Genomic DNA, 18730 nt, shown 5'->3' on the forward strand with positions numbered 1-18730 from the left:
AGCTTTTTTATTTTTTGCGGGATTAGATGGTGGTTTGATTGGTGATATTTTGGGGGGCATACGCCTTTTTGATCGCTTGGTATTACACTTTTTGTGATGTAAGGTAACAAAAATGGCTTTTTTTACACCGTTTTTTTTTTTTTACGGTGTTCACCTGAGGGGTTAGGTCATGTGATATTTTTATAGAGCAGGTACTTATGGACGCGGCAATACCTAATATGTATACTTTTTAAATTTATTTTACTTTAACACAATAAAAGCATTTTAGAAAAAAAAAATGTTTTAGTGTCTCCATCGTCTGAGAGCCAGATTGTTAGGGGCTCACTTTTTGCGGGGTGAGGTGACGGTTTGATTGGTACCATTTTGGGGTACATACGACTTCTTTGATCACTTTTATTACCTTTTTTGGGAACTGAGGTGAGCAAAATTTCATGGGGTTCACCGTGCGGGGAAAGTAACATGACCCTTTCAGAGATCAGGTCGTTACGGACACGGTGATATCAAACATGTGTAGTATATTTATTTTTTTAATCGGTCATAAATGTGCGGCTATGAGAAGAAATTATTATTTTTTATTTTTACTTTTCTTTCACTTTTTTATATTTTTTGACCCAGACCCACTTGGTTCTTGAAGATCCAGTGGGTCTGATGCCTATACAATACCCTACAGTACACTATATAGTGCAGTGTAGTGTATTGTGAATTTACACTAGCCTGATCCGGCTTAGCTATACCATGGCAAGCCGGAAGCCTGTGAAGGCGTCTGGTTGCCATGGTAACCATCAGACGTTGCCACAACAGAGCAATGGCTGATGAGGGAGGGAGCCCCCTCCCTCTGTGATCCCGTCAAGTATCGGGTGGCTGCAACGGCACAGCAGCGCCCGATGGGAGAGGGAGGGAGCTCCCTCCCTGTTAACCCCTTCCATACAGCGGTCCCTATGTGCCAGCACCGATGTCGGCCGTTTCAAGCAGAGTGTCAGCTGTATGCTGACACTCTGAAAAACCGCACGGCCATCCTGAAAATGGGGGAAGTGGGGAAGGGGGGGGATTGTGCACCATAAAATGAGGAGGGGGCACATAGAGGGCTGCAGGGGGAGGTGGAAATTAAATAAACATTTTAGAAGGTTCTGATTCCTGCAGTCACGGACTGCGGGGATCATAACCTGTCAGCCGGCATTAGGATCGTCTGATTGGCGGGGGGCAAGGGATAACCTAGGGGGCATTTGCCCCCCCTGTAGCGACGACTATGCCCCTGTGACATGCACAGCATAGCGATCAGCCTCTGTGGCTGATCACTATGCTGTTACTCCTGCACAGCACTGTCAGTATCGGGTGGCTGCAACGGCACAGCAGCGCCCGAGAGCGGCTGGCAGTCCTGCACATGCGCATTCAGCCTAGTGCGCTGTGAAGACGGGCGCCCGGAGCTTTCTCCAGCAGGAGGCGGTGACGTCACTCGTGACGATCCGTCTCCTGCTGTAGAAAGGAAGAGAAGACAGGAAGATAAGAAGACGGACTTCGGCCAGAAACACAGAAAAGCCATCTGGAGGGACCACGTGACCGGGAAGCAGATGTAAAGAACGGCTGCACTCTGGAAGGTAAGTATGTGAGCAATAATCTTTCCTTCATAGGTTAGTATGTAATAGCAAAAAAAAGGTTAAGCCCGGAGAAACCCTTCAAGGACCAGGCCATTTTTTGCACATCTGACATGTGTCACTTTATGTGGTGATAACTTTAAAACGCTTTTACTTATCCAAGCCATTCAGAGATAGTTTTCTTGTTACATATTCTACTTCATGACTGTGGTAAATTTAAGTCAAAATATTTCATTTTTATTTATAAAAATTACCAAATTTACCAAAAATGTGGAAAAATTTTAAATTTTCTAAATTTCAATTTCTCTGCTTTTAAAACAGATAGTGATACCTCCTAAAATAAAAATAGTTATTACTTTACATTTCTAATATGTCTACTTCATGTTTCGATCATTTTATAAATGACTTTATTTTTTTTGGACACTAGAATGCTTAGAAATTTTGAAGCAAATCTTATAATTTTTCAGAAAATTTCCAAAACCCACTTTTTAAGGACCAGTTCAGGTCTGAAGTCACTTGTGGGGCTTACATAATAGAAACCACCCATAAATGGCCTCATTTTAGAAACTACACCCTCAAGGTAATCAAAACTGATTTTACAAACTTTCTTAACCCTTTAGGTGTTTCACAAGAATTAAAAGAAAATGTAGATGACATTTCAGAATTTCACTTTTTTGGCAGATTTTTCATTTTAATAAATTTTTTCCAGTTACAAAGCAAGGGTTAACAGCCCAAAAAAACTCAATATTTAATGCCCTAATTCTATAGTTTACAGAAACACCCCATATGTGGCCATAAACTGCTGTACGGGCACACGGGAGGGAGCAGAAGGAAAGGAATGCCATATGGTTTTTGGAAGGCAGATTTCACTGGGATTATTTTAAGTTGCCATGTCACATTTGAAGACCCCCTGATGCACCCCTAGTGAAGAAACTCCAAAAAGTGACCCCATTTTGTAAACTACACCCCTCAAGGTATTCAAAACTGATTTTACAAACTTTGGTAACCCTTTAGGTGTTCCACAAAAATTTAAGGAAAATGTAGAAGAAATTTCAGAATTTCACTTTTTTAGCATATTTTCCATTTTGATCAATTTTTTTCGCTAACAAAGCAAGGGTTAGCAGCTAAACAAAACTCAATATTTATAGCCCTGATTCTGTAGTTTACAGAGACTCCCCATATGTGGTCGTTAACTGCTGTACGGGCACACGGCAGGGTTCAGAAGGAAAGGAACGCCATATGATTTTTGAAGGGCAGATTTCACTGGGATCATTTTAAGTTGCCATGTCACATTTGAAGACCCCCTGATGCACCCCTAGAGTAGAAACTCCAAAGAAATGACCCCATTTGGGAAACTACCGGATACGTTGGCAGTTTTCTTGCTACTATTTTAGAGTACATATGATTTTTGGTTGCTCTATATTACACTTTTTGTGAGGCAATTTAAAAAAAAATAGCTGTTTTGGCACCGTTTTATTTTTATTTATTTTTTACAATGTTCATCTGACAGATTAGATCATGTGGTATTTTTATAGAGCAGGTTGTTACGGATGCGACAATACAAAATATGACAACTTTTTGGTTGGTTGTTTGTTTCACATAATAAAGCATTTTTGAAAAATAATAATTTTTTAGTGTCTCCATATTCTGAAAGCATAGTTTAATTTTTTGGGCGACTGTCTTATGAAGGGGCTCTTTTTTTTCAGTATGAGATGACGGTTTGCTTGGTACTATTTTGGGGTGTGTATGACTTTTTGAAGGCTTGGTATTACACTTTTTGTGGTGTAAGGTGATAAAAAATAGCTTTTTTTAATACCTTTTTATTTTTTCTGTGTTCATCTGAGGGGTTAGTTCATGTGATATTTCTATACATCAGGTTCTTACGGATGCGGTGATACCCAATATGTTTACTTTATTTATTTATTTAAGTTTTACACAATATCATTTAAAAAATAAATAAATCATGTTTTAGTGTCTCCATAGTCTGAGAGTCATAGTTTTTTTTGGGGGGCGATTGTCTTAGGTAGGGTATCATTTCTTCGGGATGAGATCACGGTTTGATTGGCACTATTTTGGGGTGCATATGACTTTTTGATAGCTTGCTATTAGGCCCGCGAGTTTTCTGCGCGGGTGCAATGCGTGACGTGAATGCATTGCACCCGCAATTAATCCTGACCCATTCATTTCAATGGATCTGTGTACATGAGCGTTGTTTTCATGCATCACTTCTGCGTTGCGTGAAAATCGCAGCATGTTCTATATTCTGTGTTTTTCACGCAGCCCTGGCCCCATAGAAGTGAATGGGGATGTGTTTTTCACTGATGGTTGCTAACAGATGTTGTTTGTAAACCTTCTGTTTTTTATCACGCACATGAAAAAAACGCATCAAAACTCATTTCACCCGCGCCGAAACAACTGAACGCGATCGCAGACAAAACTGACTGAACTTGCTTGCAAAATGGTTGTGAGTTTCACTGAACACATCCGGACCTAATCCGTCACGCTCATGTGAAAGGCGCCTTGCACTTTTTGTGATGTAAGGTGACAAAAAAATGGCTTTTTTGACACAGTGTTTATTTTTATTTCTTTACGGTGTTCACCTGAGGGGTTAGGTCATGTGATATGCTTATACAGCAGGTTGTTATGGACGTGGCAATAACTAATATGTATATGTAACACCCCAGAGTTGTGTTACTAAACTCTTTTACCCCGCTACAATCTCCTAAGAGCATTAACCTTGTCATCTCATATAATTTTATATTATGTCTTCACAGATGTGCATAAAACCTTGTTAACTCTAATAATTGCTGTAATTTCCATGTTCACCAGCAGGTGGCCGCAATGTGTTAGCAAGGACTTAAGTTCAGTTTAGTACATCTAAGCTGGAATAGTTCATTCCAGCTTAGCTCCCCCTCTGTGAGCAGAGTGGGCTGTGCCCACATCCTGCAGTATGGGGAGAGAAGGAAGTTAGAGTGAGTATTAGGGGTAGGGTGTGCATGTTAGGAGCTCCCAGATGTAGGGAACCAAACCAGGATCTTGTCTCGGCTGAGACACTGATCATCATTCCCAGCCTGAGCCCTGCAGCCTCAGCTGGATGAAGCAAGCAGACAAACTCCAGTTCCAGGAAGAAAGCATACCCTGAGAAGATAACTGTGAGTAAAGTCCAGAGACCCAGGAGAAGCCCTATTCCTCCTCGGCTAGTCAGTCCCCATACAGCAGAAGATAGAAAATGCAGAAGCCAAATTCTTGGCACATGTTTAGAGCTACAAAGCAGAAGTCCTTTCCTGCAAGCTCCTGGTTGATAGAGCAGAACATAAATTCCTGCCAACCATTGCTGAAAGCCTGCTGGGACCTAACACAAAAAGCTGTACCTTGCTTGGATGAAAGTTACCCTCAGTAAAGACGAGTTTGAACTGTACCAAAAGTCTGGATATCAGTTTCTGCTGCAAAATCCCTCTATTACACCTCCTATCACTACACTCAATTTTATTGCAAGTGAGCCAGAAGCCAGGAGTCCAGCCGTACCTAGGTAGGAGACACCGTTGACACAATTACCACTACCATACAGAGACATTACACCACTCTGGTCTTAGCTGCCCAGAGCAACCAATCAGAGCTCAGCTTTCAGGTCCTCCAGGTGAGGGGTTGGATCATGTGATATTTTTATAGAGCCGATCGTTACGGACGCGGTAATACACAATATGTCTGTTTTTTTCTTTCTTTTTTTCACAATTTTCTGTTTTATTTTGGGAATTTTTTTTTGCTTGTTTTTTACTTGAAACTTTATTTTCTTTTTTATTATGAAAAACTTTAATTTTTTTTTTATTTTTTTTGTCCCACTCTGGGACTTCAACTTCTGGGGTCTGATCCCCTCTGCAATGCATTACAGAGGAGAGAGGACAAGAGAAGGGGCGGGGCTGTGGCCACCGCTCCACCAATGAAGATAACTCTTTCATTAATTCATATACAGGAGGCGGGAGCTGGCTGCAGAATCACATAGCCGGCTCCCGACCTCTATGAGCGGTAGCTGCGATCTGCGGTAGTTAACCCCTTAGATTTACAAAAAAATAATAATACACGTTAACAATAAACATATTCATTTTCAGCAGATTTGTGTAGGAATTTTTTTTTTTCCAAAAATGAAAATTCCCCGAATATCGGTATAACTTATAGGCTATCGGCCTGAAAGTTCACAAATTATCAGTATCGGTATCGGCCCTAAAAAATCAATATCGGTCGATCCCTAAAAAAAGCACCTCATAATTTGTTCTGAATTTTTTTGTGAATATGGCAACACCCCATACGTGGTAATTAACTGCTGTATCGGAACAGGCACAACTCAGAAGAGAAGGAGCACCATATGGCTTTTGAAGCACAGATTTAACTGGAATAATTTTCAGAAACCATGCTGCATTTGTAGAGACTCTGAGGTACCCCTACAGTGGAAACCCCCAAAACCTCTTTTTGGAGAATGCAAACCTAATGTAATTGTTAAAGAGGTGTAATAAGCACCTAGGCCTAACAGCCATTTGATTAAAAATTCTTTGCTGTGAAAATAATAATTATTTTTTTTACAAGAAAGTCCCAAGTTTTCCATTTTTTCAACAGATAACAGGAGAAAATCAAACCACAATTTGTTACCCATTTTCTCCTGAATACAACACCTCATATGTGGTCATAAAGTGCTGTATGGGCACACCACAGGGTCAGAAGTGCATGTCTGCCCTGGACTGCATATTTATGGATTTTATTTTTTAGTCTTTATATCCCCTGTGCAGGTCTTGTGATGAATTAGGCGCATCCTCTGGCAGCCTGTGTGCACCTAAACAGAAATCTATGGCCACACTGATTCTGCTTTTCTTTATATTATTGGGACTTTTTGGGGTTACTTGCCTTAAACTTCACGACTTTTTGTATTTTTACATCACTTGCTCCAATTTAAGAAGAAAAAAAAATGAAGAAAGTGGATGTGACACTGACACTTTTTTTAAAAAAAGTCACAAAAGAAGACACAAACTCACTCCGATATGGGGTGGCGTAAAAAAATTTAAGTAGCATTCCAAAGTATCCAGTCACTTTATGTGGTAATAACTTTGTAATGATTTTCCTTATTGTTATGACTGTAGGTAGGGACAAACAAGCCTGCTTTCACTACCTACTTGCAGTACAAGCCCTAGATAGCTAGACCGCAAATGGGCCACAGTCCCTACGCTATTTAAGTGCAGAGATGGACAAACAACAAAGACAGACAAACACAATACCAGAGCGGTACGCAAACGGGTCAGAACCAGACAAGCTATGCAGTACAAAACGAGAGCCAGAAAGTGGTCAGAAAACAAGCTGAGATCGGAACCTGATGGACAACGCCGTACCAAACGAGAGACAGAGAGTGGTCAGAAGAAAAGCCGTGGTCAAAGGAACGAGAAATCCAATAAACACAGAAAAAAGGAACCAGGAACATAGCTAGTAAATCAGAAAATATAAATTTTTATCGCAGCTTCGAGCGCTCATTTTATTTTTTTTAAGATGTTAGAAGGCTTAAAATCTGTGAAGCAATTTTTCAAATTTTCTAGAAAATTTCCAGAACCCACTTTAAAGGGATTCTGTCACCTCTCATAACACAAATTCAGATTTTAAACCAGTCATGCTCCACAGCTTACCTTGAATCGGCTGTGCTGTTCTATATTGTAATCCGTCCAGTAGTTTTGCAGAAAAACGACTTTTATAATTATGCAAATTAACCCTGAAGGTGCCAAGAGGGGCGTTATGTTCCCCTTTGTGTGCCCAGTAACGCCCCTCTTACAGTGCCCAAAACGCCTTCCTCCAGAATGCCTAACCGCCCACAGCGTCTCATCCCTCTCCTCCCCCTCCCTGACGGCTGAGCGAAGTCTCACGCAGACGCAGAACCCACTGAGGGCTGCGCCAGTGCGATTTGCTGGAGACTGAGGGCAGGAGCTTCATCGTCGTCACTGGACATGCGCCGAGCCCAGTGACGTCCGATGCTCGCTCTTCCCTCAGTCTCCAGCAAATCGCACTGGCGCAGCCCTCGGTGGGTTCTGCGTCTGCGCGAGACTTCGCTCGGCCGTCATGGAGGGGAGGAGAGGGATGAGACGCTGTGGGCGGTTAGGGAGGGGCACTGTAAGAGGGGCGTTACTGGGCACACAAAGGGGAACATAACGCCCCTCTGGGCACCTTCAGGGTTAATTTGCATAATTATAAAAGTTGTTTTTCTGCAAAACTACTGGACGGATTATAATATAGAACAGCACAGCCGATTCAAGGTAAGCTGTGGAGCATTTGTGTTATGAGAGGTGACAGAATCCCTTTAACCACCTCAGCCCCCAGTGCTTAAACACCCTTAAAGACCAGGCCACTTTTTACACTTCTGACCTACCCTAATTTCACCGTTTATTGCTCGGTCATGCAACTCACCACCCAAATGAATTTTACCTCCTTTTCTTCTCACTAATAGAGCTTTCATTTGGTGGTATTTCATTGCTGCTGACATTTTAACTTTTTTTGTTATTAATCGAAATTTTACGATTTTATTGCAAAAAAATGACATTTTTCACTTTTAGTTGTAAAATTTTGCAAAAAAAAACGACATCCATATATAAATTTTTCTCTAAATTTATTGTTCTACATGTCTTTGATAAAAAAAAAATGTTTGGGTAAAAAAAAAAAATGGTTTGGGTAAAAGTTATAGTGTTTACAAACTATGGTACAAAAATGTGAATTTCCGCTTTTTGAAGCAGCTCTGACTTTCTGAGCACCTGTCATGTTTCCTGAGGTCCTACAATGGCCAGACCGTACAAACACCCCACAAATGACCCCATTTCGGAAAGTAGACACCCTAAGGTATTCGCTGATGGGCATTTTTTGTCACAAGTTAGTGGAAAATGATGATTTATTTATTTATTTATTTTCTTACAAAGTCTCATATTCCACTAACTTGTGACAAATAATAAAAACTTCTATGAACTCACTATGCCCATCAGCGAATACCTTGGGGTGTCTTCTTTCCAAAATGGGGTCACTTGTGGGGTAGTTATACTGCCCTGGCATTCTAGGGGCCCAAATGTGTGGTAAGTAGTTTGAAATCAAAATGTGTAAAAAATGACCGGTGAAATCCGAAAGGTGCTCTTTGGAATGTGGGCCCCTTTGCCCACCTAGGCTGCAAAAAAGTGCCACACATGTGGTATCGCCGTACTCAGGAGAAGTTGGGGAATGTGTTTTGGGGTGTCATTTTACACCCATGCTGGGTGAGATAAATATCTTGGTCAAATGCCAACTTTGTATAAAGAAATGGGAAAAGTTGTCTTTTGCCAAGATATTTCTCTCACCCAGCATGGGTATATGTAAAATGACACCCCAAAACACATTGCCCAACTTCTCCTGAGTACGGAGATACCACATGTGTGACACTTTTTTGCAGCCTAGGTGGGCAAAGGGGCCCACATTCCAAAGAGCACCTTTCGGATTTCACCGGCCATTTTTTACAGATTTTGATTTCAAACCACTTCTCACGCATTCGGCCCCTAAAATGCCAGGGCAGTATAACTACCCCACAAGTGACCCCATTTTGGAAAGAAGACACCCCCAGGTATTTCGTGATGGGCATAGTGAGTTCATGGAAGTTTTTATTTTTTGTCACAAGTTAGTGGAATATGAGACTTTGTAAGGAAAAAAATAAATAAAAAATCATCATTTTCCGCTAACTTGTGCCAAAAAATATAAAATTCTAGGAACTCGCCATGCCCCTCACGGAATACCTTGGGGTGTCTTTTTTCCAAAATGGGGTCACTTGTGGGGTAGTTATACTGCCCTGGCATTTTCCAGGGGCCCTAATGTGTGGTAAGTAGGTAAATGACCTGTGAAATCCTAAAGGTGCTCTTTGGAATGTGGGCCCCTTTGCCCACCTAGGCTGCAAAAAAGTGTCACACATGTGGTATCGCCGTATTCAGGAGAAGTTGGGGAATGTGTTTTGGGGTGTCTTTTTACATATACTCATGCTGGGTGAGAGAAATATCTTGGCAAAAGACAACTTTTCCCATTTTTTTATACAAAGTTGGCATTTGACCAAGATATTTATCTCACCCAGCATGGGTATATGTAAAATGACACCCCAAAACACATTGCCCAACTTCTCCTGAGTACGGCGATACCACATGTGTGACACTTTTTTGCAGCCTAGATGCGCAAAGGGGCCCACATTCCTTTTATGAGGGCATTTTTAGACATTTGGATCCCAGACTTCTTCTCACGCTTTAGGGCCCCTAGAATGCCAGGGCAGTATAAATACCCCACATGTGACCCCATTTTGGAAAGAAGACACCCCAAGGTATTCAATGAGGGGCATGGCGAGTTCATAGAAAAAAAAAAATTTTGGCACAAGTTAGCGGAAATTGATTTTATTTATTTTTTTCTCACAAAGTCTCCCTTTCCGCTAACTTGGGACAAAAATTTCAATCTTTCATGGATTCAATATGCCCCTCACGGAATACCTGGGGGTGTCTTCTTTCCGAAATGGGGTCACATGTGGGGTATTTATACTGCCCTGGCATTCTAGGGGCCCTAAAGCGTGAGAAGAAGTCTGGAATATAAATGTCTAAAAAATTTTACGCATTTGGATTCCGTGAGGGGTATGGTGATTTCATGTGAGATTTTATTTTTTGACACAAGTTAGTGGAATATGAGACTTTGTAAGAAAAAAAAAAAAAAAATTCCGCTAACTTGGGCCAAAAAAATGTCTGAATGGAGCCTTACAGGGGGGTGATCAATGACAGGGGGGTGATCAATGACAGGGGGGTGATCAGGGAGTCTATATGGGGTGATCACCCCCCTGTCATTGATCACCCCCCTGTAAGGCTCCATTCAGATGTCCGTATGTGTTTTGCGGATCCGATCCATGTATCCGTGGATCCGTAAAAATCATACGGACATCTGAATGCAGCCTTACAGGGGGGTGATCAATGACAGGGGGGTAATCAATGACAGGGGGGTGATCAGGGAGTCTATATAGGGTGATCACCCCCCCCTGTAAGGCTTCATTCAGACGCCTGTATGTGTTTTGCAGATCCGATCCATCTATCAGTGGATCCGTAAAAATCATGCGGACGTCTGAATGGAGCTTTAAAGGGGGGTGATCAATGACAGGGGGTGATCAGGGAGTCTATATGGGGTGATAACCACCGTCATTGATCACGCCCCTGTAAGGCTCCATTCAGACGTCCGTATGCGTTTTGCGGATCCGATCCATCTATCAGTGGATCCGTAAAAATCATGCGGACGTCTGAATGGAGCTTTACAGGGGGGTGATCAATGACAGGGGGGTGATCAGGGAGTCTATATGGGGTGATCACCACCGTCATTGATCACGCCCCTGTAAGGCTCCATTCAGACGTCCGTATGCGTTTTGCGGATCCGATCCATCTATCAGTGGATCCGTAAAAATCATGCGGACGTCTGAATGGAGCTTTACAGGGGGGTGATCAATGACAGGGGGGTAATCAATGACAGGGGGGTAATCAGGGAGTCTATATGGGGTGATCAGGGGCTAATAAGGGGTTAATAAGTGACAGGGGGGGTGTAGTGTAGTGTGGTGCTTGGTGCTACATATTGCTGAGCTATCTGTGTCCTCTGGTGGTCGATCCAAACAAAAGGGACCACCAGAGGACCAGGTAGCAGGTATATTAGACGCTGTTATCAAAACAGCGTCTAATATACCTGTTAGGGGTTAAAAAAATCACATCTCCAGCCTGCCAGCGAACGATCGCCGCTGGCAGGCTGGAGATCCACTCTCTTACCTTCCGTTCCTGTGAACGCGCGCGTCTGTGTGCGCGCGTTCACAGGAAATCTCGCGTCTCGCGAGAGGACACGCCGGCGCGTCGAGGCGGAATGAATCAACCACCTCCAGGACGCGTCGCTGCGTTCGGCGGTCCGGAGGTGGTTAAGGACCAAATGAGTTATAGCAGTGGTGGCGAACCTTTTACAGACCGAGTGCCCAAACTGTAACATAAAACCCACATATTTATCGCAAAGTGCCAACACCGCAATGTAACCTGAATACAGTCCAGTATAGTATATCTATCATTTAGCTAAAATAGCCTGCCTACATTCAGTGCGCTGCTTGTGCTGTTCATAGCGCACTGTGCGCTGATAAATGGCAGGAAGAGTCTAAGGCATATTGATACGACTTAGACATTTTCAAGGGTGTGGGTGCCCACAGAGAGGGCTCTGAGTGCCGCCTCTGGCACCCATGCCATAGGTTCGCCACCACTGAGTTAGAGCTTACATAATAGAAACCACCCATAATTTTTGAATCTACTAGTGATGAGCGAGCACCAAAGTATTCGGGTGTTCGGCCCAAACACATTGCTATATTCGTGTGCTCGGACGAGCACCCGAGTATAATGGAAGTCAATGGGAGACAACCAGGCAGCCCCTGCTCGGAAGAGAAGAGGGTGTCTGGTTCATAAAAAAAGGATAGAAATTGATGGCAAGTTGGCAACCCCATCAAAATGGTTTGGAAACAGCATTAAGAGGATAGCTGGATGCGTCTTAGACTCCTATTATGTACGACATACAATAGACAACCACACAAAGGCTGTATGCCAAAAGCCAGGTATGTGCAAGCCATCAATCTATCCATGAGACACATAACAGGCATAGGGCTCTTTCACACTTGCGTTGTCCGGATCCGGCGTGTACTCCATTTGCCGGAATTACACGCCGGATCCGGAAAAACGCAAGTGAACTGAAAGCATTTGAAGACGGATCCGTCTTCAAAATGCGTTCAGTGTTACTATGGCAGCCAGGACGCTATTAAAGTCCTGGTTGCCATAGTAGTAGTGGGGAGCGGGGGAGCAGTATACTTACAGTCCGTGCGGCTCCCGGGGCGCTCCAGAATGACGTCAGAGCGCCCCATGCGCATGGATGACGTGTCCATGTGATCACGTCATCCATGCGCGTGGGGCGCCCTGACGTCACTCTGGAGGGCCCGGGGAGCCGCACGGACGGTAAGTATACTGCTCCCCACTACACTTTACCATGGCTGCCAGGACTTTAGCGTCCTTGCAGCCATGGTAACCATTCAGAAAAAGCTAAACGTCGGATACGGCAATGCGCCGAAACGACGTTTAGCTTAAGGCCGGATCCGGATTAATGCCTTTCAATGGGCATTAATTCCGGATCCGGCCTTGCGATAAGTGTTCAGGATTTTTGGCCGGAGCAAAAAGCGCAGCATGCTGCGGTATTTTCTCCGGCCAAAAAACGTTCCGTTCCGGAACTGAAGGCATCCTGATGCATCCTGAACGGATTTCTCTCCATTCAGAATGCATTAGGATAAAACTGATCAGGATTCTTCCGGCATAGAGCCCCGACGACGGAACTCTATGCCGGAAGAAAAGAACGCAAGTGTGAAAGGGCCCTTAGTCAGCATACCTTACAATGGCAGCCTTGTGCACTATGAGATATTCCAAACCAGCTCTCATCTGACTGAGAACCAGTAAACCTCAAAGTTATTTTGCATGTTGGATGGCTTGGGTGGACCTGCACACCTAGATCAATATCATTAGGGCGACAAAAAGTTTTCCGATTGTCCAAACATAATATTCAATAACCTTTCTATACAGTTTTGTCATGTAAAAACTAATTTGCACAAACATGGGCATATGGGAAAGACATGCAAATGAACAGAATCTGCCTTGTTTTTCAGCTGTTTTTAGTTATGAACAGCGCCCTCTATTGGTTTCACAGTCTTATGACAAGACAAAAATTCTTGTCAGAAGACTATAAGACCAATAGAGGGCACTATTGAGGTATGAACAGGGCCGTCTATTGGTTTCACAGTCTTATGACAAGACAAATATTCTTGTCACAAGACTATGAAGGTGTTCCACAAGAATTAAGAGAAATTGGAGGGGAAATTTCAAAGATGTCACTTTTTTGCAGATTTTCCATTTTAATAAAAAAAAAAATTATTTTATTTTTTATTTTTTATTTTTTTCACTTTTTGTTTTCCCCACTATGAGACTTCAACTTTTGAGGGTCTGATCCTTTCTACAATGCATTACAATACATAGAGTATTGTAATCACGATTCATATCACTGTAGAGTGAACTTTTCACGTTTTGCATAAATCTCACCCAAAAGCCAAATATACCTTTTTGTGAGTAGTGTAATATATTCTATGGGTAAATTTAAATTGTACTAACTTGTCTCTATCACTGATCAGGGGGAGCTGAAGCACCCAACAGACTATTACACTCATCCTCATCTAGAGAAGGATTGTCCCCCCACCATTTTGTAAATATTTAATCTCGCATTGGTGCAAAACTCCAGGTCAGATATCCATAAAAGTCAGAAAACGGTTTCCCTAGGCATTTCGCGCCATGCCCTGCAGAAGTGGAGAGGTGAGAAAAAAAATTAAACTTGAACAGTTAAAGGTAGATTGCAAGTGTTGAAATAAACATAAAGAACCCATATCCATAATGTGCTCCATAGTAATCACATGTCTCTTCCAAATCTGGGTATTAGGAAGTTGTACAAAATGGGGAAGTCGGCGGTTGGGCCATAGTGGGGAGACCATTTTGTCACCTCTTCGAGAACCAGTTTAAAAGAAAGTCCACACTGGAGGGTAACGATTATGGGTTCAGGGAGAGAGAGAGAGAGAGATACGGTCTATAGCAGCACTCCTCCAAAGAAGTGTCTGAAGAGATCTAGTCGGGCCAAGTACTCTACGTTCTAGACCCCACTGCAGGGTAACAGTCAACCACCAATGGACATACACTAACTGGCTGGCTAAATAATAGTAATAGAAATGAGGGAGTGCCTCCCCAATCCACTGGCACACATAGAGTACCTAGTTTTAGTCTAGGAGCAGTGTCTGTGATTTTTTTTTTAACCCTTTTTTTTAATATAATTTCCTGTGTAGGACCCCTTAAAAACACATATAGAGCACAGCAACAAACATAATAACCCCTAGAATAAAGTTAGCCTTTTCTCTCCATTCCCCCACCCCCAACCCAAACTTTTCCCAAATGGTACCAATAAAAAATGATAACACCTTCCAAAAAATAAACACAAGCTCTCATACAATTACACTGACAGAGCAATGAAAAGGTTATGGCTCTCTGAATGTAATAAAATAATAAACGCTAATCAATAAATTATATGATTCCCATAATGGTGCCGTGGGAAAATACAACTCATCCTTTAAAAGTCCATCTCTCATACAGCTACATCAGCTGAAAAAAAATTAAGAGTCACATAGGGCTGCAGCTATCGATTTTTTTAGTAATCAAGTATTCTATCGATTAATCCAACGATTGAGTACTCTGATAAGAAAAGACTAATTAAAAGAACGTTTTCCTTTATAACAACTCATCAGCCACGCCGTGCCAGCAGTTCTCAGCGCCATCAGCTCCCTCCATGCCATCAGCTCTCCCCAATGCCATCAGCCCCCTCCATGCTATCAATCTTCCTCATGCCATCAGCTCCCCCCAGTGCCATCAGGTTCCTCCATGCCATCAGTTACACCAGTGCCATCAGTCCTCTGTGCCAACAGCTCCCCGCAGTGCCATCAGTCCTCTGTGCCAACAGCTCCCCCCAGTGCCATCAGCTCCCCCCAGTGTCATTGGCTCCCCCATGCCATCAGTCCTTTGTGCCATCAGCTACCCCCAGTGTCATCACCACCCATGTCATCAGTCCTCTGTGCCATCACCCCCTATACCATCAGTACTGTGTGCCATCACCCCACCTATGCCATCAGTACTTTGTGCCATCAGCCCCACATGCCATCAGTACTCTGTGGCATTAGTCCCCCATGCCATCTGTGCCATCACCCAATGCCATCAGTACTCTGTGCTATCCCCCATGTCATTAGAACTCTGTGCCATCAGCCCCCCCCATGCCATCAGTCCTGTGCCATCACCCCCTATGCCATCAGTCATCTGTCCATTTGTTCTCTGTGCCCTCACCCTTCATGCCATCAGTACTCTGTGCCATCACCCCCCATGCCATCAGTACTCTGTGCCATCAGCCCCCCATGCCATCAGTCCTCCGTGCCCTCAGCTCCCCCAGTGCCACCATCTCCACTACTAGCAATCAGTCCCCAGCGCCTGTGAAATACATAACACTCCTGTAGGGGCGCCGCCAACACTCTTCAGCTCTTTAGCCTCTTCTTCTTCACGCGCTGCACTGCCATCTGCCGTAGCACAGCATCGGGTCATAGCGCGCGCTTAAGTGCACTATGTCCTGACGATGTGTCAGAATCCAGTGCAGTGAGGTGTGGGCCAGCGGATGACCGCGGAGCATGAGTAAGAGCAAGCACTTCACTCACACTCTGTGGTCACATGACACAAACAAATCCTTGATGCAAAAAAATTTGCATTGAGGTTTTTTTTGTGTCGAGTTACTCGATTTACCCAAGTAATCGTTGCAGCCCTAGAATCACAGTTCTTGAAATGCGACAAGGAAAGACATTTTTCAAAATGATTGGCCAGACAGGAAGGGGTTAATCCATGTAGAATACCTACGCTATTATTCCATGTTGTGACTTGTGTGAAATTAGATTTATTGTTTCACAAGCATGTCCAGTCCAGGAATGACGTATGATGCTGTGAATTCCTGCCGTACTGTACTTACTGCAATATGCCAAAATGATTCTGATGCTGTGAGTTCATCAGAGGAGCAGAGATCTGTCCAGGAAATGCGGCCATCTTATGGAGCGAGCTTCCCGTAAGGAACACGCTCAGGTGAAACTGGAGAGCAGCAGGAGGATGAGGTGCATCTAGGAGGGGTTGTAGACAATGGGATATTACTTCCTTGTAACCTATGTCCCGTCTGTTTGCCACAGCTGTCCTGGAGGACTGTCCCCAGTGTCGAACAACAGTTCCAGAGGATGCTCTGGTGAGCCCCAGCTCTGAGACCATGATGTACCCTTATAGGTCCACGAGAAAAACAAAACATTGCTGCAAGGGTCTATTTCTTTGAATCAAACCCTGATAGACCTCAATGATGACATGGGGGGGTTGGACCTCGAGAATAATTCCAGGGTGACTTCTGTATATCTCCTGCAAGGAGTACGGGAGGGGGGGGGGGGGACACGTTGGACTGAGGAGACCCCTGCATCCCAGTACATAGTGCATGCCTTTCTAACATATTTCCTTAGCCACCATCTTACAGAACAGATCATTACGCCACTTTCACACGAGTGATATGGATTGTGTCTGGATCTGATTTTGTAGGAAAGTTTAATCAGTTTTTTTCAGAGACTGTGTTCAGTGCGTGCGTTTTTTTCATCCGGATTGTATCCGTTTTTCACGCACTTGAAGAATAAGAATCTACATCTCCTAGCAATCATGAGTGAAAAACACCTTCCGTGTTTCACAATGGCCCCATTCACTTCTATGGAGCCAGGGCTGGGGGGGGGAAAAAACACACAATATAGAACATTCTGTGATTTTTCCGGAACGCAAAGATGATGTGTGAAAAACAACACTTATGTGCACAGACCCGTCGATATGAAGGGCTCAGGATTCAGTCTGATACACATCACGTCCGGATGGAAAACTCGCAGGTGTGAAAGATCCCTTAGTCCTCTTTCACACGAGCGATACGGATTGTGTCAGGATCTGTTCAGGGAAAAACGGATGGTTTTACACACAAGTTCAATCAGTTTTATCTGCGACTGCGTTCAGTGTGTGCGTTTTTTCCATGCAGATACAATCATTTGTTATGTGTTTTTCACGCGCATGAAGAAAAAATGAAGAATAAAAATCTACATCTCCTAGCAACCATCAGTAAAAATCGCATTGCATCTGGATGCCTTCCGTTTTTCATACAAGCCCCATTCACTTCTATGGGGCCAGAGCTGAGGGGGGAAAACGCACAATAATCGAAGATGCTGCAATTTTTCCTGAACGCAGAGATAAAGTGTGAGACTCTCACAGACCCTTCGTAATGAATGAGTCAGGATTCAGTCCGCTGCTGTGTGTTCACTTCACTGGTGTGAAAGAGGCCTTAGGGCTCATGCACACAAACGTTTTTTGCGTTCCGTAAACGGACCGTATTTTGATTCCGTATACGAAACCATTCATTTAAATTGGTCCGCAAAAGATGCGGACAGCATCCGTTGCTCCGTTCCGTGACTCCGCAAAAATTATGAGACATGTCCTATTCTTGTCCATTTTGCGTACAAGAATAGGCATCTCTATAATGGGCCTCCTGTTCCGTTCTGCAAATTGCGGAAGGCACACTGGCAGCATCCGTTTTTTGGTCGTGTGCATGAGCCCTTAGGCGCAGTGATGGCTAACCTTGGCACTCCAGCTGTGGTAAAACTACAACTCCCAAGATGCCCCGCTTGCTTGGCTGCTCTCAGAACTCTATAGAAATAAATGGAGCATGCTGGGAATCGTAGTTTCACCACAGCTGGAGTGTCAGAGGTTAGCCATCACTGCCTTAGGGATAGAATTACCAGCCCAAGTCATGGCATGGAGGGCAGCGGATACAAGTCACTACTACATGCACGCTCGGTCTCCAGGCATATACAAGAAACAGATGAAGCATGCTTATCCCAGGGCCACCTGATGGGACAGTCCTGCCCTCACAAGCTCTGCCACAGATGCTGGAAACAGTACAGAAGTGCCAGCAGAGTAACCACAGGGTGCCTGGATGCCAGGGCTGTGGACTGCCATTACTTTGTCCCACTCCCCCCCTTCCTCTTGTAGAATAAAATGAAACACACACTGGAATCCATTCTACATCTAAGTGCCAGCTCTGCTGACAAGGGTGGGGGAGACAGGGGGCTACCTTGCCGTGCGGGTACCGGGCGCTCCTCTCGTCCTGTGCTCGGCTCTGGGCTGTGAACTTTATACAGTGAACGAGCTCCACATCATATCTGAGAGGGGACGCCCCGCCCCCCCCCCCCCCAGTTCTGCCCCTCCCCCCACTCCCCGGCTGATGTGCCCTCTTCTCAGTCCCACATTCCTCTGACCTCTCATAGGTTACCTCAGGGAGAGCGGTAATGCAGCCTGACAGCCTGCCGTGTGGGAATGTCAGTTCAGCGTCTTCCAGAACAGAGGAGATGATTTCTTTCTAATAAATAAGACAAGAATAAAGGCAAAATCTTCAGAAAT

General features: G+C 43.9%; 1 protein-coding gene across 1 annotated transcript in view; it reads right to left on the bottom strand.

Moving 5' to 3' along the window:
• The window catches only part of COMT (catechol-O-methyltransferase), a 150353-nt gene extending 131876 nt beyond the window's left edge, over window positions 1-18477 (bottom strand). Inside the window, exon 1 of the mRNA XM_040416324.1 lies at window positions 18405-18477. The gene's annotated coding sequence lies outside the window, so the exon portion shown is untranslated. The remainder of the gene's footprint in view (window positions 1-18404) is intronic.
• Between the last annotated feature and the right edge of the window lie 253 nt (window positions 18478-18730).

Source organism: Bufo bufo, chromosome 2, assembly GCF_905171765.1.
Source record: "Bufo bufo chromosome 2, aBufBuf1.1, whole genome shotgun sequence".
NCBI lineage: Eukaryota > Metazoa > Chordata > Amphibia > Anura > Bufonidae > Bufo > Bufo bufo.